Source organism: Monodelphis domestica, chromosome 1, assembly GCF_027887165.1.
Source record: "Monodelphis domestica isolate mMonDom1 chromosome 1, mMonDom1.pri, whole genome shotgun sequence".
NCBI lineage: Eukaryota > Metazoa > Chordata > Mammalia > Didelphimorphia > Didelphidae > Monodelphis > Monodelphis domestica.
Genome location: NC_077227.1, coordinates 379845103 through 379872949, shown reverse-complemented (window position 1 = coordinate 379872949; position 27847 = coordinate 379845103). Strand labels below are relative to the sequence as shown.

General features: G+C 36.4%; 1 protein-coding gene across 2 annotated transcripts in view; it reads right to left on the bottom strand.

Moving 5' to 3' along the window:
• Positions 1-15779: 15779 nt before the first annotated feature.
• The window catches only part of ATP6V0E1 (ATPase H+ transporting V0 subunit e1), a 51776-nt gene continuing 39708 nt past the window's right edge, over positions 15780-27847 (bottom strand). The window contains exon 4 of one of the 2 annotated variants that reach the window (XM_007474022.3): positions 15780-16358. The gene's annotated coding sequence lies outside the window, so the exon portion shown is untranslated. Of the gene's footprint in view, positions 16359-20993; positions 21499-27847 lie in introns of those variants that run through there. The other variant, XM_007474021.3, reaches the window with a different exon arrangement.

Below are 27847 nucleotides of genomic sequence, written 5' to 3'. Positions count from 1 at the left end.
AACTTGAAAGTCAAATACAAAGTAGCAAAAAATCTCATTGGAACATGGCTCCAACTGACATTTTTCTTTGTCTAAAAAATGAAATCCAAACTCCTGGAATTTAATGAATTGTCCAGAGTCTGGTTCCTATCTATCTTTCCAACTTCATCTCACTGCTCTTCCATATAAATTTGTTCCTTATAAATTTGTTCTGTGAGAATAGGCTCTGCTTTACCTTTATATGATTCTTATAAGTAAAGCATAGTCATTAAAAGTATTTTATTTCCAAATCACTCTGAGCTGGTATATATTCAGTTTTCATAAATTTCAAAGTGAGATTAATTTTTTCTCTCAACTGGAAGATCTCCAGGAAAATCTTTGTATCCTTTTCAATCTTTTTCAAACTGTTTTCACAGCAAAAGATTAGGAGCTAAATCCAAATCATATCCCAATTAATTGTCACAATTACTCCCCATCCTTCATTCTTCCCTCTGCTTAACTTTCTTCTCAAGGCCTGAAAAATATTTTCTTTCAAGAAAGAAAGAAATATCCTGCCTAACCTTTTGAGATTTTTTTAAACCGTTATTTTATGTCATAGTAACAACTCTAAGACAGAAAGATAAGGGTTAGGCAAATGGGGTAAGTGACTTGCCCAGGGTCATGCAACTAGGAAGTATCTGAGGCTACATTTGAACTCAGGTCCTCACAATTCCAGACCTGGCTTTCTATCCACTGTACTACCAAGTTGCCCCTTTTGAGTTTTTAATGGGATTTGGGTTTTGGTTTGTTTTTTTGTCCTGTGGCATAATATGTTTGTTTCATAGCAGAAGTAACAAGAATGAATTCTACCTCAGAGTCTGGGCATAGGACAGGTTTTAGTTATGGCTTTGAATCTCCAACTCCTCCTACCTGATATAGTGCCTAGTATGTATTAGGTGCTTAATAAATGCCTGAATAAATGGTGATTGTGATGATAAAGATCACATTAAAAGGATACTGCATGTCACAAGTTGGTGAGTCTTTAGGAAGTCCAAAATAAGTACAATTCTCCTGACTCTGGCAAAGAAATATATCCATGGAGCTGGTTATTTAAAAGCCATTAGAAACTTGGTAATGAATCCTAGATGAAAGAGAGCTGCCAATAATATTCAAGACTGACAAAGATAATTTCATCATTGCAGGCAAAGGATTCTTGAAGAATACTGTGTAATAGAGGCATTTCTAGCCCTTCCAATGACACTATTTAACATATTTGAGAACATGCTACCAAGAAAAAGATAAATGAAGAGAATGAAAATGCACTTATGGAATCAAACAGCATTAGAGAATGGCATCAAGTGACTTGCAAAAGATATTAATGTTAATAATCATGGCAAAAAACCTATCCCTTCTCCCTTTTATACTCACAGATCTCTTTACTTCCTCTTTCTAAAACCATCAAAAATTTCCTACCTTTTAAAAGTTGCTCCCCCAAATTAAAAACAACAGATTTGGGGGCAGCTGGGGCAGCTCAGTGGATTGAGAGCCAAGCCTAGAGATGGGAGGTCCTAGGTTCAAATATGGCCTCAGACACTTCCCAGCTGTGTGACCCTGGGAAAGTCACTTGACCCCTATTGCCTATCCCTTACTACTCTTCTGCCTTGGAGCCAATACACAATATTGACTCCAAGACAGAAGGTAAGGGTTTAAAAAAAAAAAACAGATTTAAGAACCTCTGAAATACTGGTCAACCCAAGTACTTGGAACTGAGCAAACGTTTTGTATTAAGGTGTTTCATTAAATCATTCTTTTGTTTATTTAGTAGGTATTTATTAAGCACATCCTATGTGCTGGGCACCAAGCTCAGTGATAAAAAAGAAAAATAAAAGGAATGCCTGTAGTAGAGGGGAGAAAAGCTTAAATTCTACTTTCAGGAAATGACATATTTATGGATAAGGTAATACAAAATATGAAGAAAACAGGGGCAAAGAAAAGTAATTTGGGGGAGGTCGTAACAATGGGGGAGGGGTCAAGAAAAGACCTTGTGGAAGATGAAATACTTGAGCTGAGCCTTGCAGAGATTTTACAAAGTTATATAATTCTTATGTGACAGAAGCCTCTTATCCAAAAGCCTTATATCTGTTCTGATACATTTGACACTCCTGACTTCCTGGAAAGTTCTCTTCTAGGACACATTATTCAGGTTCTCCAAAGTCTTTGAGTACTCCATTATCCTTTCAAATTCCTGTTATATCTAAAGTTTTGAGGTTATTTAATCCAATGTCCCCTCATTTTCCAAAATGAGGCCCACATGTGTTATGTCTTTTGCCAGTACCATTCAAAAAAATTAATGGTAGACCTAAGATTTGAACCAAGTTCTCCCCACTACTAATCTAGTTTTATATGTGTATATACATATATATGAACATAATACTATTTCTACAAAACTTTCAATATTATGACAACCTGTAAAATAATTTTGGAAGAATGATGAGCCAAAAAAGGTGCTATTGCCTTTTCTTAAAGCACTAGGAGAGTTCTAAGGACAGTCATGGGCATGGTAGTACAAATTATAACAAGTTTCAAACATTATTTCTTGTCCACTTCCAAAATATGCGACCTGCAACTATTCCCACAAGAACTAGTTATGAAATGCTTATTTTCAACGGAAAGACAAGTTCTGAAAGCCACTTAGAAGAAGCAAAGAAAAAAAGTGGAAGTTCTAATACTTACCTGTCTACAATTCTATCAATTTCACTCAGATTGCAAACCTTCCAGAACAAGTTTTTTTGTTTTTTGCTCATTTGTTTGGCTTGTGTTTTCCTCAGTGGCAAACTGCATGCTGGCAGCACCAGCAACACGTAATAACAGATAGCAATAAGGAAGCAAGAGGGGGAGAACAATGAACTATTTGTTAGAGGAGATAGTAAAAATAATTGGAACAAAGGGAAAGACAGTAGAACATGTAGATGAAACTAGAAATAGAATGATTGTTTTTAAAAATGAAGTGGAAGAACAGACTGATAAGAAGCCAAGCAGATAAGCTAATCCCTTATTATTTAAAAAGTGACTAGCAAGGACAGCTAGGCTCAGTGGATTGAGAGCCAGGCCTAGAGAGAGGAGGTCCTGGGTTCAGATTTTGACCTCAGACACTTCCTAGATATGTGACCATGGGCAACTCACTTAACTCCCATTGCCTAACCCTTATTGCTCTTCTGCCTTAGAACCAATACACAGTACTGATTCTAAGATGGAAGGTGTAAGGGTTCAATAAAAAATTTTAAAAAAAGGGATGGCAAGGGGTAACTAGCTGGCTCAATGGATTGAGAGGCAGGCTGAGAGTCTGGAGGTCCTGGGTTCATATGTGACCTCAGACACTCCCTAGCTCTTTGCTAGGCAAGTCACTTAACCCCTATTGCCTACCTCTTCTCCCTCTTATGCTTTTGTACCAAAATGCATTATTGATTCTAAGATGAAGGTAAGGGTTAAAAAAAAAAGTGATGACAAATGAAACTATAAAAGATGGCTTGCTGCAGTGCAAAATACTTATGATTTCTTTTAATATAGAAAAAAAAAGTCAATCAGGCTTTAAAAAAAGACAGGAAAATCAAGGCAATCATTAACTAAAGGAGAGGAAACTAGTATAAAATACCTGTTCAGTCTAACTAACTGTGCTTTAACAATAACTGCTCACATATATATAAACCTGTCACAAACATTTTCTTATTTGACTTTCCCAACCACTTTGTGGTAAAGGCAGTACAAGCATTATTTTTCTTCTTTTACCAGAGAGGAAAGAGCCACTGAGGGGAAATGATTTGCTCAAGGTCACATAGTTAGTACAGGATAGTTTGGGAATCAAACATATGAAGTCTGGGTATTCTAAATGTCTAAGCTATTTGTACTATTTAATGTCCTTTGACCATCTTTAAGCCCCTAAGTAGAACAATATGAAAAACAAGTCAAAGAAGAAAGAACAGATAGATTTTTCTTGTAATGATCATAAATCATGACTCTAGAAAGATTGCTAGATTTTTTTTCCTCCTAGTAAATCCAATGGTTATTTATTCTATCCTATTCCCTTCCCCTTTTATTTATTTGTACAGAATTTTCCAACTTTTATTCACAAAATCCTATATACAAGTTTGTTGTTGTTGTTCCATTGTGTCCAACTCTTTATGACCCTATGGACCATGGGGTTTTCTTGGTAAAGATACTAGAGTGGTTTGTTACTTCCTTCTAATGTGGATTAAGGCAAACAGATATTAAGTAATTTGCTAAAGATCACACAGCCAGTGTCTGAGGCTAGATTTGAAATCATGTCTTCCTGACTCCAGGTCTAGAACTTTATCCACTAAGCCATCTAGCTGCCTCTTATCTAAAAGTACTATATATAAAATAGAACAAAATTCAGAATAAATATTTTTACTTTTTTTCAATGAATGTTTTGCAAATCAAATACCCAGTTGTTCTCTCATAACAGTGATTTGATTAAGAAATTCTGAATAAAAAGTTCACTATAAATGAAATACTCATTTTCTTCTTCATTAGTTTATAAAGATCTTAAAAACTGTTTATTTTTCTAATATTGACATTATAATATAAATTGTTCATCTGGTTCTTCTCCTTTATTCTGAATCAATTCACACAAACTTTCCCAGGCTTCTCTGAAACCATCTTTTTCTTTCTTTTTTTTTTTTTTGAGCACAGTAGATTTCCTATCACATTCATATATCACAACTTATTCAGTCATTCCTCAATTTATGAGTATGCCTAGAGCTTTCAGGTTTCTGCTCCCTCAGAATAGAGCTATTATAAATGTTTTTGTATATATAGGGTCTTTTTCTATTTTTTAAAATCTCTTTTGTTTATAAATTTAGCAATGGCATAGCTGAGTCAAAGGACATGAACTATTTAGTAACATCATTTTGTGTACAATTACAATTTGCTTTCCAAAATAGTTACAACTGTTCATGGGTCTATCAACAGGCCTCAGTGTTCCTGTTTTCCTACTCTGTTATCATTTTCCCTTTTCATCATTTTTGCTAATTTGATGGTTGTAAGGTAGAATATTGGAATTGTTTTAACTTGCATTTCTCTAATTAGCAGTGATTTGGAGCATTTTTAAAACAACTTTAATCATTTTTACATTGTAACATGATCTTTCTCTAGGAGGGAGGGTAATATGAAAATGTTTGTAATGGAAAAACAGAGTAATAAACAATATAAAAACAACTGCAATAAATTGAAATGCAGCTAGTCAATATCTAAGAATAATGGCAAGATAAAATGTAGAAAATATCCACAATATTCTTATAAAAGGTAAGCAGTTAAATCTCAATTAAAAAAGATCAGAATATCTAGGCCATGCTAAAATGCTAAAATAAAAATATCATCCTTCACATTAACTTATCCTTTGTACTTATTCCCATTCTGTGCTTGATTTATAAGTCTCTACTCTATCTAACTGCATCCTGCACAATTAATTTTCTCCTGGTATTGCCACATTTCTGCCTGATTTTTTGGTCTCAGCATTACCCAGAGCCTAACCTTCCAAAGCCCTGGCAATCAAACAAAAATGTAAAACATAATTATATTAAAATCCATTAATTGACATGTGAGATATAATGCATTAATCGATGTTTATATGAATTTGGTTACATTATCTTTTAGGAGAACCTAAGATCACCCAGATTCAATCATACGGGTCACCAAATTTAAAGTTGAAAAGTTTCTTAGAGATCACCTACAGTTGGAAGCTCAGTTTAAAGGCTAGCTAGCAAAGCACAATTCCTCCTGAAACCATGAATCTCTTTTGAAAGACCTTCAAAACCCCGAGATCCGTCCGGCAAACTTCCCCCAAAACTCTCATATTCATTTCATCGCTTATTCTTGTGCATTCATGTGCAGACTTCCACTTCTTCCCAGGCAAAAAAAAAGGATCATCGATCACAGAACGTCAGAGTTGCGAGGCTCATTAGACCTCACATCTAGTGGACTGCCCTCTCTGATATGTCCTGTGCTCCCTCTGCTCTGCTCCAACCTGCCCCGCAAGCCCGTTGTCACTTAACCTCGAGAAAAAGTAGGGCCGACTGTGGGGATGAAAGGTCGATACACCACGCTTTTTCCTTAGGGTCGCTGCTACCAGGAGATCCTGAAATGGGGTTTCTCTCCTCACCCCTTCTCTCTTCCAAGACGAAGGATTGGAGAGGATTTTAGGGGCAATCGAGTGGTTTGAGAAGAAGGTTGGGACGGAAACCAGAGTGCGTGGTCCTACTGGCCTTAAGTAAAGGAAGGGCTTACTAACAATTTTCATCTTCAGGAAAGTTGGGAAAGGAAAGGGAGGGAGCTCCTCTCTGTATGGGAACATCTAGGGCTAAGCAAGTTAGAAAACAGTGAGCTGCTTTCAACGTTGCCTTTCCACTCCCACTGAATTAAGATCTGAATGGAAGCTTCTGACCCTTAGGTCAGACAGACTAAGGCATTTCTTTGTTCCTAATCTTGGCCAGTTTCGCCTGCGCAATTCAGGAGGCCAGCTTCCGGGGGTTCTAAATCAGTAACTGTGTCACCTGAACATTGAAGGGCAAATACAGGAACATCTGAGGGTCTTATGTTTTGGAAGTATATTTCCCCTTTAAGGACCCCAATACAATATTTGAAATCTGGATTTAGGAAATAGATTATTGAGGAAGGGGGAAGGGATATATTGTTACAAATTATTATGAAAAGAGTACTGTATTTGGAGTTCAGAAGACCTGTATTTGAATCTAAGCTCAGCTATTCATTTTTCCTCACTAGATTCATTTTCTCATTTGTAAAATGAGGTAGTGAAGGGACTAGATGATCTCCTTTGCAGCTCTAGATTCTCCTCATTTCTTCCATGACTTCTCTGGGACTTCTCTGACTTTTCCACCATGTACCAGGAAACTTATTGTTCAGAAAACTTCATCATCCTGAAAGATCCCATCAGTTTGATAATCCGACTGATCACCATCTTCTTCCTCCAGATTGGAGGATGGAGCCATGAACTCCAAAACTTCCATTGAAGGAGGAAGATCATTGCCACGTTTCTCACAGGGCTGCAATGCTTTGGCACTTCTGTGAATTGTACCTTCACCAATATACCCTCCCCCAACACACACTTTTAAGCTTCCTTTTGTGGGTGGTCTTCCTTGATTAGACTATAAATTCCTTGAAGGCAGAGACTATTTTCCTTTTTTAAAATTTTAATCCCTAGGATTTAACACAATATCTGGCACATAGTAGATGCTTAATGTTTATTGCCTGACTAATCCTACGATTCTTTTTTATTTTTAAATCCTTACCTTTTTTCTGTCTTAGAATTGATACTAAATATCAGTTCATAGGCTAATAGTCCTATTATTCTTAATGTAGGATCCCTGAACTTTTTAAAAAAAAGTATTATTACTGAATTTCACTATCATTGGTTTCCTTTGTAATCCTCTATATTTTATTTTAATATATTTAAATATTTTTAATATTTTAAACATTATTCTGAGAAGGGGTTCTTAGATTTTCCCAGACTGACAAAGGGGTTCATGGCACACAAAGAAAGATTAAGAATGTGAGGTTCACCTGCATCCTCTTAGCGAAAGTGAATAAGGAAATATAATTAAGAGACCTAAGGCATTGTATCCCAGAGGCATTGACTTATTTTTTGAAGACTTCACCTTATTGTTTGTTTTGCAAGTTTAAGATTTGCAAACCAGCTGTCCTGAATGTTCTTGGGTAGCAGTCTTCACTAGGGATGGAATTGGAAATTATGGGAAACCAAGTGAAAATGCTGATGACTCCTAATAATAGAATCCAGATTGTATTCACATGGGCAGCAACCTTTCTTGGATCAACATATGATTTTTTAACACTAAGGATTAACCAAAGTTGATCTGACAGTTCTAAGTGATTAGTAGACACTTCTCTAATCTCACATTTTAGTGTTTGGCCTGGTGTCCATGCTGAAGCTAGGAAGGGCCAATAACACCACTGAGGTACTTACTGAATTAGATTATACTGTAAGAATCAGAACCAATGACTGCTTGCCTCAAACTGAAGGGAATGGAAGAACTGAAGGACATTGTCTAGTGCAGTGATGGTGAACCTTTTAGAGATGGAGTGCTGGGCCCTGCACCCCCATCCCCCAGACCCAGAGCCATGCCGCCTCCCCACCAGAGACTGTGTGCCATTCCCTGCCCACCTTTATTCCCACATAAGGGTGGGAGGAAGGGCTCCCATTGGATTTCTGGGGGGAGGGTGGGTGAATGAGGAATATCCTCAGCAAGTGTAGAGATAGAGAGGCACTCCACTCCCCTCCAGCTCTGCTGCCTGTGAACTGACCACCTTACCCCCTGTGCACTCCCATTGGGCTGCTGGGCAGAGGGGTGAGGTGGGGTGAAAAAAATGTCCTCTGGAACTATAGAGAGAGGGAGGGGAGAAGCTTTCCCTAAGTCCTTCTACCTTTCTAGTAATGAACTGAGGGGGAGGGGAGAATGGCCATGTGCCACAGAGAATGCTCCATAGGTTTGTCATCACAGGTCTATATTGCATTCGCTCAGCACACATCACTCCAGGCTACTACTTCTTTACAAGAGAATTAATTAACCAATGGTCTTTCTTAATCCTCATATGGGGACAGCTACATGGCTCAGTAGATTGAGAGCCAGGCCTTAAGATGAGAGATCCTAGGTTTAAATTTAGCCTCAGCTGCTTCCCAGCTGTGTGACCTTGGGCAAATCATTTAATCCCCATTGCCTAGACCAGGGGTTCTCAACCTCTCAATTTGTAGCAATGAGAATACATAATGCATATCAGGTATTTACATTCCGAATCATAACTGTAGCAAAATTACAGTTTTGAAGTAGCCACCAAAATAATTTTTTGGTTTGGGGTCACTGCAACATGAGGAACTGTATTGCGGGGTCCCGGCATTAGAAAGGTTGAGAACCACTGGCCTAGACCTTACGACTCTTCTGCCTTGGAACCAATATATGGTATTGATTCTAAGACAGAAGATGAGGGTTTTAGAAAGAAAAATCCTAATATATTGACATGGAAGGTTGGTGTTTTGTGGTTTTTTGTTTTGTTTTTATAAAACTATACTGATTGGTCCTTACTTTGTATAGTGAGCCAACCAATTCATGGGATTTCATAGTGCTAGGTCATCATCTATTTAAGAATACAATTCAGTCTATCAAATATTGAGCCCCTGGTGAATGTAAAATTAGCTTCTAGGTGGAGAAAATATAGACAGAACACAAAATAAGTAACAGAAGAAGGTTTTATCAAAGGCATACATGCAAGGTAGGAAGGGTGAGAATAGGAAATAGAAGTGTGTCTAAAAGGAAAGGCATGGCTGGACAATGAGTTGGAGCCAGACACTGAATAGTTTTAAAAGACAAAATTGGGAGTTTATTTACTTTTTTTTTAATTATTGTATTTATTCAATAGGCAACAGGGAGCCAGTCACTAATAGCGTTTGTGGAAGAGAGTGGCATGACTACGTCTATAAAACATAATGCTTTAAGGTGTATAAAGCACTTCACATATATTAGTTCACTTGAACCTCATGACAGTCTTGGGAATTAAGTATATAGCTATATCTACCATCCAGGTGAGCAGGATACTGAGGCATGTCTGTGATTATGTTGCTTGTAACTATTGGGAAAAGGATTCAAACATAAGCAAGCCATCATTTTTGTTATTTATACATTCATTTTTCAAATAAATTTTATTAATGTATCTTTTTACATCAGTCATTCATATATATATAATATTTCCCTCTTCCACTTAGCTCCTTTGTATCCAAGTAAAATAAGTAAAAACCAATAGAAACAATAACCAGGTCTGACAGGGTATTCAGTATTTCATGCCCACAGTCACCCACTTCTCTAACAAAATGAGGGAGGTGTGTTTTGTCACCTCTTTTCTGGGAACAAGACAGATTATTGAAAGTTCAGTTTACTTTGGTGTATGTATTATTGGAATCATTGTGTCTATTGTCCTTCTGGTTCTCATTTCACTAGGTTCATATGTCTTCCCTTGTTCCTCTGAGTAGTATTTGTTTCTTAGAGTGTGATACTTTATTACAATTTGACCATCCTTCTATCAATGTATACCACTGTTTTCAATGTTTTCCCCATCACAAAATGAGACACTATGGATGTTAGTATTTGTTCTTTAATTCTTCAAGCATAGTACAAATATTGATCATCTTATTAGTTGCCTATCGATGTTGTTTAACAACATTTCTACCCTCTCATACTCATAATACTTTTTCATTCTCATTTCATTTTCCACTGCAATGGTTCTGCTATCACTCAGTTTAAAAACATACATGCAATTTGGTAGATAAATCAACAGATCTTTTCCATTTTTTACATTTATTGCATTTCCTCCAGCTTGAGCCTTAGATGTTCTCAGGATGATCTGACCTGAGTTTCTGGTTAAACTTTCTTTAAACTTGTTTTCCCCCCAACAACTTCTTACTGTTTTAATAGGTGCCACCAATTCACACAATCTTTCACCATCCTCAATTAAGATTTTTATAAACAACTCTGTTTTAAACTGTTGCTACATTTGGCTGCCCTCTCTTTCCACTTGGCAAGGAGATAAAATGTTTTCTGTCCAAGAGTTTCTAGTTTCATTTTTTTTGTCTTATTGTGGTAATTAATTTAAACTGTTTTAAGAAAAGTGGGGAGTTATACTGGTATCCATTCTTTTATTTCTTTTCCATTTCCTCAAAAGTAATAACTTGTTTAAATAGGTCAGGTTGGAGTCACCTCCACTGTATACCACATCCTCTCATTTTTATTCTTTTTTGGTATTGATTTTGATCTTTTCTCTAACAAGTCTGTGGTCTGACTGTATACTGAAAGCTGATTCAGAAATCATGTTACTAACTAGTTGTTTTCTCCATCTTAGAACATTACGTTTCATTTTTTTTGTGAGAGTATTTGTTGCCCATCAAGTCCATCAGCTCCCAAACCTCTTCTGCAAGAGGTACTCATTAGGTAAACAGTGATCCTTCTGAATAGTCTAACATTTGGTCTTTCCATCATTCCATTTAGCTGCAATTTCCTTCTTTCTTCTGGTTTCATTTAGAGCAAGAATGTCAAGATTGATACAATTCAGATCCTCCAGTACTAATTCTGCTTGTGGGTCACTGGACAAAGATTTCACTTTTAGAATGCCAAATGTTAAGTTAATGTCTCTCTGAAAACTGATTCTTAGCCCTCTTTGCTTCCCCCCAAACCCATTCCTTCCTCTTTCTTCCCATCACCACCCCACCCCTTCTGACACTTAGCCACAGTTACTAAAGAAGGAGGAGACTGTATAACACTGGGACCCATCTTGTATTTTTCTTTTTCAGAGGTGGCAGTGGCCAAAGAACTTATCATTCAGTGACCAGCTTACTGGCAAAAACCAGTAACAACAACAACAACAACAACACTTTTTGTCTTTAGTAGGATTAGCCCTAGAAAAGTAACATACTTCCAGGCCTATGCCTTAAATTTTTCAAACACTCTGATGCATATAGAGCCTATGCACAGAGGCTCAAAGAACTATAGCAGTGATGGTGAACTTTTTAGAGACAGAGTGCCCATCCCCATAGACTGAGTGCCATGCCCCTCCCCACACACCAAGTACAAGGCATGGCCTGCCCCCCCCTCTTATCCTATACAGGGGAGGGAGGAAGTGCTCCCTTTGTTGCTGCTAGGTGGAGGGTGAATGAAGTGAGGAATGTCCGATGAAGAGAGGGGGAGGAGACTGGCTCAAGGGCTCCACTCCCCTCCAGCTCTGCCACCTATGAGCTGCCCACCTTACCCACTGTGAGTTCCTATTGGCTGCTGAGCAGAGGGGCAGGGGATGTGAAAAAAAATGTTATTAGGCAAGGTGGAGAGGGGGAGGGGAGAAGCTCTTCCTAAGCCCCTCTGCCTTTCTAGTAATAAACTCTGGGGGGAGGGAAGGTTGGCCATATGCCCACAAAGAGGGCTCTGCATGCTACCTTTGGAACAAACTATAGGATCACAAATGGAAAGGTCCATAGAGATCATCTAAGTACAACACCTAGAGTTTACAAATGAGGAGTCTGAAGCCTAAGGGGTTAAATGATTTGCCTGTCACACAAGAAGCAGAACTAGTATCCTCTAATTCTAAAAGTAACATTCTTATAATTATACTGAGATCAGGGGCAACTAGGAGACACTGTGGGTAGAGCACCAGGCTTGGAGTCAGGAGGGGACCTGAGTTCAGATGTGTCTTTAGATACTTCCTAGCTGTGTGACCCTAGGCAAATCACTTAATTCCATTGGCCTAGCCCTTGCTCTTTTGTCTTAGAGTTGTTACTTAGAAGGAAAAAACAACAACAACAAAAACTGAGACCCATCACAATGAGACTTTGTAGATGGAATTTGTAGAGAAAAAATAAAATCTAACAAAATGAGTGAAAGGGCATCATTGTATTTATGGTTTTATTTTGGGGTTCTGGTTTTGCATAAGTATGCTCTTATAACAATGACCAATGTAGAAGAGTGTTTTGCATGACAATACGTGTATGGCCCAGATCAACTTGATTACCATGTCCCAGTTGGGGAAGGGAAGGGAGATGATCTGGATTTTATAATTTAGAAAATGTATGTTGAAAATTATTATTACAGGAAATTTGGAAAATAAAATATCTTTGAATTTTTAAAAGAATGAGTGAAAAGGGATGTTTTTCCATCTTAGTTTCACTTACTGGTTTCATGGAAGAGTAACCTGAAAGCAAGGCAACCCAAGAAACCTTTTCAGTCTACAAAAGCAGCAAAAATGATTTGAGGCTTCTATTCTATCCACCCCTACAAGCAATGGTTCTCTCTGTGTTGGTAAACACACGTCAGCATGAATAGAAAAGTTTTTAACACACTGGAGGAATAATGTAACAATTAAATCAATAATGTGAGGAAAAAACCACTAACTTCAGGGAGCTGGTCTTTAGAGGTGGATACATGTGGTTTGAGTATGTTAAAAAGTGACAGACTAATAGTAACAGTTATTTGGAACCTTGGAAATAAAGATAAGGGTATGGTCTGGTGGTTGACTTCCTGAAATCACTAATAAGTCCTATTACTCAGATTTCTGCAGGCTCACCTGATTGTATTATTTAGAGCTAGTAAAGTAGAAATCAAAGGAAAAAAGTGAAACCTAGAGAAGGAAAGGGACTTGCCCAAGGTCACATAGGAAATCAATAGAAGATTAGGGACTTGAGCTCAGGTACTCTTACTTCTAATCTAACACTCTGAATGTATTCCATTATGGTTTTTAAATTTTTTTCTTCTTTAAAGTACCCCCCTCCCCAGAGAAAGGAGCTTTAAAGTTGTGTGCGTGCGCGTGTGTGTGTGTGTGTGTGTGTGTGTGTGTGTGTGTGTGTGTGTGCCCTGAACCCTTTGGTAGTATGGTAAAGCTAATGGGTCCTTTTAAAAATTGTTGTTGTTATTTTTAAGTGTATAAAATAGAGCATATACTATTACAAGGAAATCAAATTATGTTGAAATCATAAAATATTAAAAGAAAAAGTTTATGGCACCTCCATTAAGAACCTCTGTCCTAGGAAAATAAAACTTTGGGCCCCTTTAAGATCAGTTTTTAAAAAGCATCTTAGGCAATGGGAACTGGGGGTTCTTAGAGATCTCTTTGGGAAATGTATGTGTTTCAGGTTAAGCTTGAGAGGTTTGGTAGATGAGGAGCATTTTCTTCTGAGATTTAAACCACAGGAAATACTGTTCCTGCTTTGTAGGGTAATCCATATCAAGCCAAAGAGGAATCTGGCAATTACCTTAGAAGCTAAGAGTAGTCATTTAATCAACAAACCTATCATTAGACATTTTTGTTGTTGTTGTTGTTCAGCCATTTTCAGTTGTGTCTGACTCTTTGTGACCTTATTTGTGGTTTTCTTGGTGAAGATACTAGAGGGGTTTACTATGTCTTTCTCCAGCCTATTTTACAGACAAGGAAACTAAGGTAAGTGAATTGTGCAGGGTCACACAGTATATATACAACTGGCATATTAAACACTAATAATTATGTGTAAGGTACTGTATTTAGTGCTAGGGTTTCAAACACTCTGTGATACAGATCTTATTCTCAGAATTTATAACCCAGTAAGGAATAAGGTTTTCTTCCTCTTAGCCCCAAATATCAGATTCAGAGACCTGTTGATTTTACCTCTTCTCTCTCTTCTATAGACTATACCCTGCCCTCCTCTTAAATTCATATTGCAACCATCTTTAATCAAGTCCTTTTTTTTTCTCATCCAGAATACTATAATAGCTTTTAAAAAATCTTTACCCTCCATCTTAGAATCAATACTATGTATTAGTTCCAATGAGGAATGGCAGTAAGGCCTGGGCCATTGGGGTTGAGTGACTTGCTCAGAGTAAAAAAAGCTAAGTGTCTGGAGTCAGATTTGAACCTAGGATTTCCTGTCTCTATGCCTGGCTTTCAATCCATTGATTGTTGCCCCTGTAATAGCCCTTTTTTTTAAACCCTTACATTCTGCTTTAGAATAAATACTGTATAAGTATAAGGGTTCCAAGGCAGAAGAATGGTAAGGGTTAGATGCTGGCTGGGGGTGGGGGGGTTTCAACCCCCCAATAGACTTTTTATTAATTTTTCTTCCTCTACTGTATCACATCTCTATTCTACCCTACAAACTACTACCTATATTTTGATCAACTTTGATTGTCACTCCTTTGCTCAGAAATCTTCAGTGGCTTCCCATTACCTCCTGAATCAACAATAGCAGTGGTAGGGTAGGGTAGTAGGACAGTTGCTCATTGACTCCTACTTGCCCCACATTTCACACTACTCCATTGCCTAGATGGGTTTTCTGGTATAAATATATATTTTTTTCTACTCTGGGAATTTGTATCAATGGTTCTGCAATGTGTGTTGTGTGTGTGTGTTTTGAAGCTTCAAGCCCCTAGCCAGAGACAGCATTCAAATAGTCATTGGTACTGTCTCTCTCTCTCCCCATGCTCCCTTTTCTTTGGGGATCTTTCCCCATTCATATACCTCTTGCCAACTGCATTTCCAATAAATATACCCTCACTAGCAAAGACCTATAGTTAACATTGTTTATAAAGGCAAAGAAAATATTGGTGTTTACAGATCTAATTGGAAAAAAGGGAGTTTTCCAGGGAGTCCTAACCCATCTATCAGACCTCTCCTTTTCCAGCTCTGTTCACCTGAGTTCCTTCTTGATTCTGACTTCTTGGACTCATAGAACTGACTTTTAAAGGTCATCTGAAGGTTTGGTTTATCTTCATCATATAATGTTATTTCCTAATTCATTTAAGGAACTTGCTTGTACCTCATAAAGAAACCACAAGGGTGGCAAAAAAAAAATTGATAAATGAGGGGGTGTCCCTTGATTGGGAAATGGCTGAACAAATTGTGGTAAATGATGGTGATGGAATACTATTGAGCTATAAGGAATGATGAACTGCTTGATTTCTATAAGAACTAGAAGGACCTCCATGAACTGATGCAGAGTAAAATAAGCAGAACCAGGAGAACATTGTACACAGAAACAGAAACACTGTGGGATGATCAAATATGATAGACTTTGCTACTAATAGCAATACAATGATCCAGGACAGTTCTGAGGAACTTAGGAGTAAGAATGCTCTCCACATCCAGAGAAAGAACCATGGGTGTAGAAATCCAGAAGAAAACATATGATTTATCACTTGTTTATATCAGTATAGGATTGGGGGTTTGCTTTTTATTTTTTTTAAACTCTTAAAAAATCATTTTATTGATTCTTTTCCATTCAAAATTTATTCAAATTACATCCATTTGAAGTGGTAAGATCACAGCTAGAGAACAGGTCATCCTGTAACAAATCTATTTACAAAATCCATCATAAAAGTGTTTTTTTTAACTTTTCCCCCTTATTTTACACATCACCTTTTTTAAACTAACATACAACACAAAGCTCAATTGATTAGTATTTTTGCCTAGTCCTTCTTTGGGAGAAGGGTTTACTTTGTATAAAATGGTATGTCCTCTGCAAAAAAAAAAAGTTATTAAAAAAAATTCACAACCTGACCACTTCTATTTCCCCCCATTCTCCATTGTATTCTCCCTAGGGGTTTGTTTTTTTAAAAGATTGACTATTTCAAAAATGAATAATATGGAAATAGGATTTGAAGAAATGTTCCTAGTTCACATTCTCTGACAGTCAGAGCCACTTTCTCTTCTTTCCAAGCCTTTGGAGAGACTGGAGATGAGCTGGAAATGGAGGACTCATGGAGCTCTAATTAAGGTCGGCAGAGTAGAGGCTGTGGAGGTTGGTATGAGCATCAATACCAGGGATCAGACTCTGTGTATGTCAAGGGTTCCTAAAAAAATAATGTAAAAGAAGGTCTGCTGGTCAGAAGTGCATGATCTAAATATAAGTAGTGCATATTCTGGATGACAGACCAAAGAGCATCATTTAGAAGCAGCTACCAAAGGGATTGAGCAAGCTAGGTCCAAAACCTTGAGAAACTAACTATGTACATAGATAATTAACTTATCATCAAAGGAAAGAATGAATGGATTAACAACTAAAAAGAAGATAGCTGGAAAACAAGTAGAAATAAGGATGTTGTACACAAAGACCAATTCACAAAGCTGTCCAACATGATTCAGGACTTGGAGGTTGAGTGGAAGTACTTTCCTGTTCTTTGAAAGTTGAAGGCAATGTTGAAGTTCACAGATTAGCCCGAGAAACAGCTAGAAAGAAGTGAGAAACTCAATACTACCTTGTATTATAATCTCCAAATTACTTTTCTCTTTGCCATTTCCCCCCTTGTCTAGGAGCTCTGTTCCATGGCTAACTTTGGCCATTTTCTTCATATGCTTTCTTAGTTTTTCTATGTGCTACTTTAAATTTCTTTTAAAATAATCCAAATAAAAATAAAAGGCAACCAGACAATTAGTTTTTTAGTAACCATTTACTAAGTTGTTACAGTAAGAACAGTTGGTACAAACTACAAGAATTTACAAATGAATAAATTCAATTTAGAATTAGCTATTGATTAGGAACTGTTAGTAATCTGATTTTGTAGTAAGAAAGAAGTCATTCTAGCCATTGATAGGTTTTAGTAAACTGCATCCAATCAATTTTTAAATTTAGGATTAATGGTAAGCTAATCATTTAGATATAAAATTACATATGATTGGCTATTTGTCAAAATTTCTCTTCTCTCCTCTTTTGAATTCCTTTGTTACAAGTTAACTGCAGATTAACCAGAAGGATAAGAAAGATTTCTTATCCCAAGGTTAGATCTTCTTCTCAAGGGGGCTGTCAAAATGCCTTCACTTTTAAAATAGGATAACCAAATGATGGACATACAATCTAATCCAATCCAATGTTAGATTTGTAAGAAATCTCACTTTAGACATACCCTGGATCCTCCTATGTTAAGTGAAATATTGCCCCTTAATACTAGAATCCACCCTATACACCCACACTTCAATTTATTTTACCTTTCGTTTCTTAAATTTCCTCCATATAATCCCCGTCTTTGTTCCACTTTTCCTATAATAAAAATCTTGTTGATGCTGCTAATCCCTGTTTCAGACCAAACAGGGTATCTTCACACCCACTGACTTTGTATGACCAGACACAGGTCTCATTAAAGTCAATGGATTCGTTTTTTTAAAAATCCCATTACTATTGAGGGCCCTACAATATTTCATCACCCAAGTTCCCATATCCTCCACTGGCATCTTTTAATTGCAATTCATTCCACTTATAATATAGATAATGAAATCTTTCTAGCTACACATCTCTCACATAAACCCATCCTTTCCATTTGCACAGCCACAATTGTTTAGGTGCTTATCATCTCTAATTAGCACCTGAACAGCTGTGGATAGGAAAAATAGATAGACAGATTAATAGATGGATAATCTCCTATATAGGTCTTTTCTGCCACATTCTCACACTGGTGGAGCCACAGGCAGTTGGTTACCTTCAAATGCCAGGGGCCAGCATGGCTGTACAAAAGTTGATGGCATGTTGTCTTCCCCAATGAACTGTGAGTTCCTTGAGACTGGAGGCTGTTTCTTGCCTATCTTTTTATCTCAAGCACTTGTCATAGTACCAGGCACATAGCTGGCATTTAATAAAGGCTTATTGGCTTGAACGATAGCATAATACATTTCTCATTGCCACATGGGTGCCAACACAACCTTAAAATGCCAATCTTACCATCTCAAACTCTATCATCCCCTCAATAAATTCAAAATTTCCCTACTACTTCTAGGATCAAATATAAATTCTCATTTGGCAATCAAAGCTCATAACAACCTTGGCTTCTTAGTGATAACTAATCTATCAAATATTAAGTGCTTACTCTGTACCAGACACTGTGCTGTAAGAACTGGGGATGCCCCCCCAAAAGGGGGGGGTAATTCTAATTGAGGTAATATACTAATAACTATATGCATAAAAGATATATACATATATATATACACACACACATACATACATACATAAATGGAAGGAAATCTCAGAGGGAAGGCACAAGAAGTATAAAAAACTCCATCATCTCCCCTCTCCATACCTTCCCATATGGCATCCCCCACGACTGGGATGCTCTCTCTGAATATCTACATTTTATAATCCCTTTCCTTAAAGAATGTACATGGTGTCTTTTCCATTACAATGTAAGCTTCCAAAAAGCAAGTACTAATTTAACTTTGGTTTTGTATTTTCGATATTTTAAATGTTATGCCTGGCACTCAGTAAACGTTTAATAAATGTTTGCTCGATACTAATGAAAGCTTTCAAGTATGAAATAAAACTACTCTGTGGAAGAAAAGACCAGAGTTCATTAGTATAAGCTTGTAATTATCTCTCCTTTCTCAGAATAACAGGCAATGGCTTTGGTGAGATAGTCAGGATGGACAGAAAAGTATAAACTGAAAAACAGGAAATCCAGTTTTGGCTGGCTGTCAAAAAGGCAAGAGTCAGTTTAGATCACAGGTTCAATTCCTCAAAAATGATTTCAGAAGGGGACAATTGGGTGGCTCAATGGATCGAGAGCTAGGTGAGGTGATTGAGAGAAGAGGTCCTAGGTTCCAATCTGGCCTCACATACTTCCTAGCTGTGTGACCCTGGGCAAGTCACTTAACTCCCATTGCCTAGCCCTTACCGCTCTTCCATCTTGGAACCAATACACAGTATTAATTCTAAGACAGAAGATAAGGATTTAAAAAAATTATTTCAGGGGCAGAATGAGTATTGGCTTACTTGCCAGTCATCTCAAAAGTTTTATTTTACTACACATAAATATGAGAAAAGGAAAAATTTCCCAGGATCCTGTTTTTTTTCAGGCCTGGTTCTTTCCTAAAAGCTTTCCTTCATAACCCTGGGATGGAAGCAGTTTATCTATTGACCTGGAGAATATGCATACATACTACTGGATCATAATCTGGCATTCTAGTAAATTATGTGTTTATTTCACTTATCCCAATTAAACTTTGAGAGCCTAAAGGTACAGGTTCTATTGCATTATACATCTCTTTATATTCACCTGACACAGAAAGTACTGTTATGCCCTAAACTGAGTTTGTTCCCTGAAAACAATCCTCAGATTTCACAATGTCTGTGGCACTACCAGTCTCCCATGGTCTTTACCATCTTTTAATTTTTCCCATTCCTTTGTTTAATGTCTCTGAAAACCTGTTAATTGTTCTTCTACAACCTCTTCTATTCCTACTACCACCATGCTAGTAAGTAGACTCTAAATACCGCCTGCCTATACTATTGCAATAATCTCCCCCAAAGTGATCTTTCCTACCTCCCCTCCAGTCTAACCTTTATAATGACCTTTCTCACTCTCAGGGCCATTACACTATTATCTTACCAGCTCCATACCAAGTCACATAAACCAGGGTCTTGGGTATAAAAAAGTATGCTTTGTATATGGCAGAGATATGGGGTTATATAGTAATTGTTCTGAAAAAAAGATGTGGGAGGTTTGGTGGACTGCAAGCTTAATGAGTTAGCAATGTGATATAGCAAGCAAAAAGGCTAATTTGATCTTGGGGTGCATTGAGAGACATACCTTCCAAAAATAGAGGTGATAATCTTTTTATACTCTGTCCTTATCAGACTTCACCTGTAATACTGTGTTCAGTTCAGTTCTGGGTACCATAGTTTAAGGGAAACATTAATAAACTGGAAAGTGTCCAGAGGACAACCAGGATGATGAAGAGCCTTGAATCCATATATAAAGATTGATTGAAGAAACAAGGCAGGTTTAGCTTGGAGAAAACCTGGGGGCAGGGAAGGGGTGTGCCATGGCAGCCATCTTTAAGAATATGAAAGGTTTTTAGGTGGAGCTTAGATTTTTTTTCTTTCTGTTTTTATTTCCAGAGGGCAGAACCAAAAGCCCTTGATAAAATTTCAGAGACAACTTTAGATTTGGTGTCAAGTAAAACTTTCTAACAATTAGAGCCGTCCAAAAGTGAAACAGTCTGCCTTTAGAAGTTGTAAGGTTCACCCCATTTGGAGATATTCAAACACCACTTGGAATATGTGTAATGAGCATTCCATTTATTTAAAGATTGGATTAGATGGCTACTTTGGTTCCTTCTAACTCTCAAATTTTTTGACTCAGATGCTATCTATTCCCTTCTTCCCCCAAACCTTTCCAGATCCTTCATTTTGTTTTGCAACTTTGATCAATTTCTCATATACTTATCAATGTTTGTGTCTTATTCTTTCAGTACACTGGTAAGCTCCACCATATTTTACCTAAAATTCCCATGCCTTTCCTCCCCCCAGCACAATGGGTACTTAATATTTCTAGAGCACGTCTGTTCTTTCATGCATCCCAAACTACACAGCTGTCTGCATCACTAAGCAAAGAAACTCAAGGAGTCTTTCAAAGTTAAGAATTTTAAAGTTGCAAAATCAGTAACATGGATGTTACCCAAAGATACTTTATAAAAGAAAAATCACAAACACTGAAACCAGATTTTTGTGGGAAGCAGAAAAAAAATTTATTCCAAAGGGAGAGAGAAATTTAATTTAAATTCTTTGGAAAATACAGTTTGATACACTTCCAACACCTTTAGGGTACATTTTTCCTCTGAACATGATCTCTTGGTGATGAACAAAACTGTAGCCATTCATCTTGCTGTTTGAGTCTTAAATATATCAAAGGTATATGGACTCTTCTGATGCAGAAGAATATGATTTTAGTGAGATGTATTATTCTCTTTTTCTCCATTTATGTCTAAGAACTTGAAGAACTCCTTCCCCCATATACCTTTGGTTTATTTGTTAAATAAAAGAGGCACAGTTTGACAAAGTAAAATTTTTAAAAGTATGTAACAGATAAAAATACTGAAGTTTGGAATAAGGTGAAAATTCAAGTATAGTATAAACATTTAAGGCAGCTGGTCTCCAGACAGATGAGTTAAGGCAGTCTTTGGATTAAGAGGTGCTCTTACAAGATGTAGAATATATATCTTCTTTTCCTGAAAAATAAAACCATTCCAGTTACTAGCTCTTGAATCCTTCGTCATGAGAAAAAGATTCACTTAGTAAATTAGTAAAACAGGGCAATAAAAGAATCATAAAATCAGGTCAATCATTATAAATGAAGCAAAAAATGTATGGTATGTCTAGTAGGAAATAATATTACATGGTAAAAAGTGTGCTGATTTTGAGGTGAGAGAACCTAGATTCAAATCCTAGCTCTTCTACTTACTATGTGACCTTGGACAAATCAATTCAGTTTTCTGGGGTTCAGTTTTCTTGTCTGAAAAATGAAGGGGACGACCTAAAAATCTTGTGATTCTACAAGTGAAGCAAAACTTGAGTTCTACAAGGTATTGTTTTAAAGATACAACCAAACTAAAATCTTAACATACTTGACAAGAATAATTGGTACCTAAAATATGTTATTATATATGTAAATATTATTTAAAATATATTATTAAAACAATTAAAAATATATTATAAAAATAGTTGGGACAAGTAAGACTGTTATATTAGAATCTAGTTAAATAATTTCCATTTTAATTCAAATCAATTTCTCAAATGATAAATTAGTCTCTTGTGGTAGGAAGCAGGTCTGAAAAGATTTATTGCTTCTGTATGTGGTCTCTTAATTGTTCTCTTGCCTACTGTCCATTCTTGTTTAAACAAATATGAGGGAAGAGAGTACAAAATAGAGTAGAATTTCTTCTTTCTGGAAAAAAAAAAAGACCTACGTGAACTGATACAGAGTGAAATAAACAGAACCAGGAGAATTTTTATACACAGTAACTACAATATTGTGGGACGATCGGACATGATAATAATAGACTTTGCTACTAACAGCAATACAATGATCCAGAACATTCTGAGGGACTTATGGAAAACAATGCTATCTACCTCCAGAGAAAGAACTATTGGAGTAGAAATACAGGTGAAAACATATTTATCATTTATCTGGGTTTATATTTTGGGGTTTTGGTTGTATAAGATTATTTGCTTACAAAAATGAATAATATGGAAATATGTTTTGCATGAGAATACATATATAACCTAGATTTAATTGCTTTTCAGCTCCAAGAGGGGGAGGGAAGAAAGGGAGACAATATGGATCATATGACTTTGGAAAACATGTGGAAATTTGTTATTAAAATAAAAAAAAAGAAAGAACTTCTTCTTTCTATCAGTCTAAGGTTGAGACCCTTATCCTTATAAAACTATCAAATAAAAGCATTAAAAGCCTGGCAGCCAAAAGTCATTAAATTGTGCATATTCTTTGACCCAATGATACCACCACAAAGCCTATACTACAGAGATCAAATTAAAATGAATAAGACTGACATATACAAAAAAATATTTGTAACAGTTTTTAGCAGTAACAAATTACTATAAGTAAAGGCGGTACACACATCAAATGGAGAATGATTGAACAAATTATGGTATATGATTGTATCAGAATATTATTATACTGTCAAAATATGTTTCAGAGAAACATAGAAAGATTCATAGAACTCATGTGGAACGAAGTAGAGGAACTAGGAGCAAATTTATACAATCAGAACAACATTGTAAAGACAACTTCAAAAGACTTAAAAACTAATTCTGCAGAGCAAGACTGTGCTCTCCACATCTGGAATCAGAAGTCATAATGGGCTGTTTCTACCATCCAGGTCATTGTTAAAAAGTAGAGGGGATAATATAACTCTGAGAGCAAGAAATAAAGTGGTTGTGTGGTATAAGGACAAATGGATTTAATTTAATCTCTCATAAAAAATGAGTCTATTGCTCATCAGTACTAGGTCTTTCTTTGGGAAGGCTTATGACCACCTATTGGAAAGGTTGCACATAGCATTCCTGAATATGTGTGGGTCAGACTAGAGAGCTGTAAAATTGAGATTTGAACTCTGGACTTCAATCCCCACAAATCCTTGCTCCACTTCCCCAAAATGCTTTGTAATCTCACGGAATTCTGAGGTGGGCGAGATCGAGAAGGTACTTAAGCTGATTGCAAAGGCTTAGGTTTTGTCTAGGCCTCTGGCCTAGGCACGTGTTTTTTTCTTACTTGTATATTCTTAAATTCTCAACCTTTAATAAACCTCATAAAATATAATACTCCTTGTAGAGAGAAACTAATTTCTACCTGCCTCAGTCTCCCCATATTCCTAAATTTTAATCTTTACAGAGCCCCGTGTCCACTCCAACACTAAATTTCTTTGTTCCAGAAGCAGTATAATAGAATGAGTTCTGTTTAGAGTCAAAGAACTTAAGCTCAAATTCCAGCTTAGTTAATTACTACATCTATGATCTTGGGGGGCAAGGCAAGTCATCCTCTTTCTCTGGGCCTCATATTCCTCATGTATAAAATAGAGAAGAGAAATGACCAGGGCTGCAAGTTTTTAGCAGCATGTGGTTTAAAAGATTTTCAAGGTGGAGAAGCAAGGTGGTTCAGGGGATAGAGAGCCAGGCCTGGAGATATGAGGTAATGGGTTCAAATCTGACCTCAAACACTTCCTAGCTGTGTGATCATGGACATGTCACTTAACCCTAATTCCCAACCCCTTCTAAGATGGAAGGTAAAGATTAGGGGAAAAAAAGATTTTCAGGGTGCTTCATTGTGTCTGTCATCCTTCTTCAGTTAGTAGAACAGATCTTTTGAAAAGCTAGCAGAGAAAATTAAATTATTGGAAAAAATACAATTGGTGAATACTACTTTTTTATATGTTATGGTATTTTTCCATTAAATGCTTATTAGACCTAAAAAAATATGTAGGTCTGTTAATTGAACTAACATAGAAATGGAAAATAGATCCTGAAAAACCATATGCATCAAGGAATTATTTTCAAACTGGCTTAATGATACTGGTTTAAAAGAAATTAAACATTAAGTTAAACAACAGGATCTTGTGGTCTGAAGATGGAGTCAAAAATATATAGCATTAATTTTTCCTCTACTGAGCAATTGTTCTGTTTTTGGATAGCTCACTTGGTTTCTTTTTAAGCTTCATTGGTAAAACGAGGGAAATAATGACAAACTTTTGGATTAAAGGCATTATATAAGTGTTATTATGAGAACCAGAGGAAAGGAAACATTCTGCAGAAATCCTTTAACGAAAATGGGTCTTGTCTCTAAAGTTAAATGATATCTCTAAATTATTGCTATGTGGCACTGAATTTAATTTTTACTCTTTTAACTTTTATCTAAATAAGGGAAACCTGGCCTTACATAACACTCCTTTAGTAATTGTTTATACCTCTCATTTGACACTCATCCAGTCCACAAATACTTACTGACCACCTAGTACAAACTGAACAGCATTGTGGTAAGTAGCCCTGTGTAGTGAAAAAAGCATTGGTTTGGAAGGCAGCAGATTTACACTTTAGTTCTGGCTCAGCTACAATAGCATTTCTGTAATATGTGTAGCAAGTTATCTTTACCTCTCTGAGTCTCAGTTTCTTTATCGATAAAATGGGAGGAGTGGATAAAATGATTTTTAAATTCCCAGCACTCAACATTTTATACCTCCAAAAGCCTATCCTTTAAGCTAGAGAAGCTGACAAAATAGACATAAAAAGATAGTGCGTAAGAAGACAAGACAACACATGATTGTAAGTAAATGTCAATAGAACAGACACAAAAATGCTATGAGTTTAGGTAAGAGAGCTTATTATTTAAAGAACAGTAGAATTCAACTGTGTGAAGATGAGAGAATGGCATGAGCAACAATTGAAATAAGCAAGCTGTTTTCAGAGACTAATGTGAAGCCATTTGCTAGTAAATGAATAAAAGTTTCTTCATAACCCTGAATATCTGACTCTCTCTCTCTCTCTCTCTCTCTCACACACACACACACACACACACACACACACACACACACACACACACACACACACACACACACACACATTTTGGTTCATTTAATACATATTTGAATTCAAAGGAATATGCCTGCTATATATTATTATAATATACTAGTTATTTATATATATGCATTTCTGGTATTATGTACATAATAGAGATACAAAAGCAAAAACGAAATAACCCAACATCAAAGATTTTTAATAGGGTGGTAGTGGGACAAATGGGATATACACAAAGATAAAGGTATAATGCAAAGCAGGAAGTGATAAAAACAAGGAAAGTGCAGGAAAATTTCTCTAGAAATCCTGAAAAAAGAAGCTACACTTTTAGTTGGGGTTATAGAAAATCAGGAGTTATGACAATACAGAAAAGGTGATACCTGAAATAGACCTTGATGATAACAATTCTGAAAGGGAGAGCTGAGACAGTAATTCTTTACAGGTATTGGGGTAACCTGTGTAAATGCATGGTGGTGAGAGATGGAATATTGAATTCAAGGAACAATTAGCAATCTAGTTTTGCTAGAACATGAAATGCATGAAAGATGATAAAATACAGAATCAGTCAATGTCTTTGGGGAGGCAAGGCATATTAAGGTAAGGCAAGGTATATTAAGATTTTATCATTAGGAAAGCTTTTAATTGGTCTAGCCATTCTGGAAAATTATTTGGAACTGTGTGAAAATAGACATTAAATTGTTCATATACTTTGACCTAGTGATTCCACTACTAGGCATATGCCCATGAGTAATGTGATATTAACCAGAGGTCATAAAGGCTAAAAGGTCTGTAAATTGTTTCCTAGAGGAAATGGGAAGTCACTGAAGCCCAACCCCCCCCCCCCCAAGAAGAGTGATAATGTAAGACCTGTGACTTAGGTATAAAAAAAAATAATGAAAGTGGAGACTAGATGCAGTTTGTACAAAGGTCAGAAAGTGTGGAGTAAGGAATAAGAAAGGGGGATCTGGTTCTGAATAGAAGAGGATTGAATCAAGGAGACAATTAGAGGGGAGTTAAGTCTTGGCAAGGAAGTCTACTTTATATGTGAGAGTCTAGAACAAGGGAAAAAGTGATTGATAGGGCAAGTCTGAGTTATGGAATAGGGAAGATGAGGGAACACAAAACAAATAAGACTCAATTTTCGCTGGAACAAGGGAGTCAGGGTCACCTATGGAGAGAGGAGAAAAAACAGACATGGTACACTGGGGTTGAGAAAAAAGTTTTGAAGGGCTAATGTGTGGAGTGTGATCAAGGGTCAGAGATGATTACCATGAAAGCCTATTTGAAATTAGGTAATGTGAATGCAGTAGCTTAGGAATGGAGGATAATGGTGGTGGTAGCCTGGGGTTAAGAACTAGCAGAACATAAAAAGAAAGAGAAGCAAGGAATTTAAGGATGAAGAGCAAAGACTTACTGAACTGGTTAACAATTTAATAAACATTTATTAATCATCTACTATGTACCAGAAACTCTGTGCTGGTCAGGATCTATTCTCACAGGTTTATATTTTACTGATTCTATTGGATATGTCCCTGGTACAGAATATGAAGGAAAGAAAGGTAAACTAGAACAGGGGTGAGTAGAGGGATTGGAAATTATCATAAAGATGAAGAACTGGTTTGGGGAAAGAGAAGCAATAGATACAACAGGACAGTAGACTGATCAGAGAGGAGCATTTCATGAATGTATATCCATTGATCAATTCCAGACTTTCCAATATAGCTCAGCAGCCCTGCCCCTCCCCTGGGGAAAGTTGTCCTTCTTTATGCTGTCACTTATGTTAGGCCCTTTCCCCAGAAAGGGGAATATCTTTGCAGATGTTCTCTAGAATTTTCATTCTCAACAGCAAAATAATAACTATACCTTCTTGTTAAGAAACCAGAATTGTATTGTGTAGATAGATGTGTAAATAGTTTCAACTACAAGGTATTTTCTTTTTCACAGTGACAGGAACTTTAGAAAGGTCAGGAAGGGTAATAAAAGACTAAGAAAAGTGAAGTTTGGGGAAATATTAATACTTAAAGGATTTTCTAATTCTTTGTTTTCATGATTTTTCTAAGTTTAGTGGCTGATATTTTCATGTAAAATATTTGCATTTGTATTTAGACTTGATGTAATTTTGTTTCTAAATTATAATATTTCTTATAATATTTGTAACATTTTAAAAGGAATTTTATTAAATTTGGATTCAAACATATATTTAACAAACTAATATACTTCTTTTAGGAGAGTACAGTCTGATTTTTCAGTAAAATACTGGTTATTTCAATTTTGCAATATATATTTTTTTGTTGGCAGAGTATTTTGCATGTATATATATATATATATATATAAGAGAGATGGCGTTTTTATGCCATAAAATTACATTTTTCTTATTGTCTTTGATTACATAGAAATGGAACAATTTAGGGTAATGGTCAAGTCTAAGGAAATACTACCCCTGTGGGTTGCTGAAAGTAGAATGGAGGTCTTGGGAACCAAAAAGTTTGA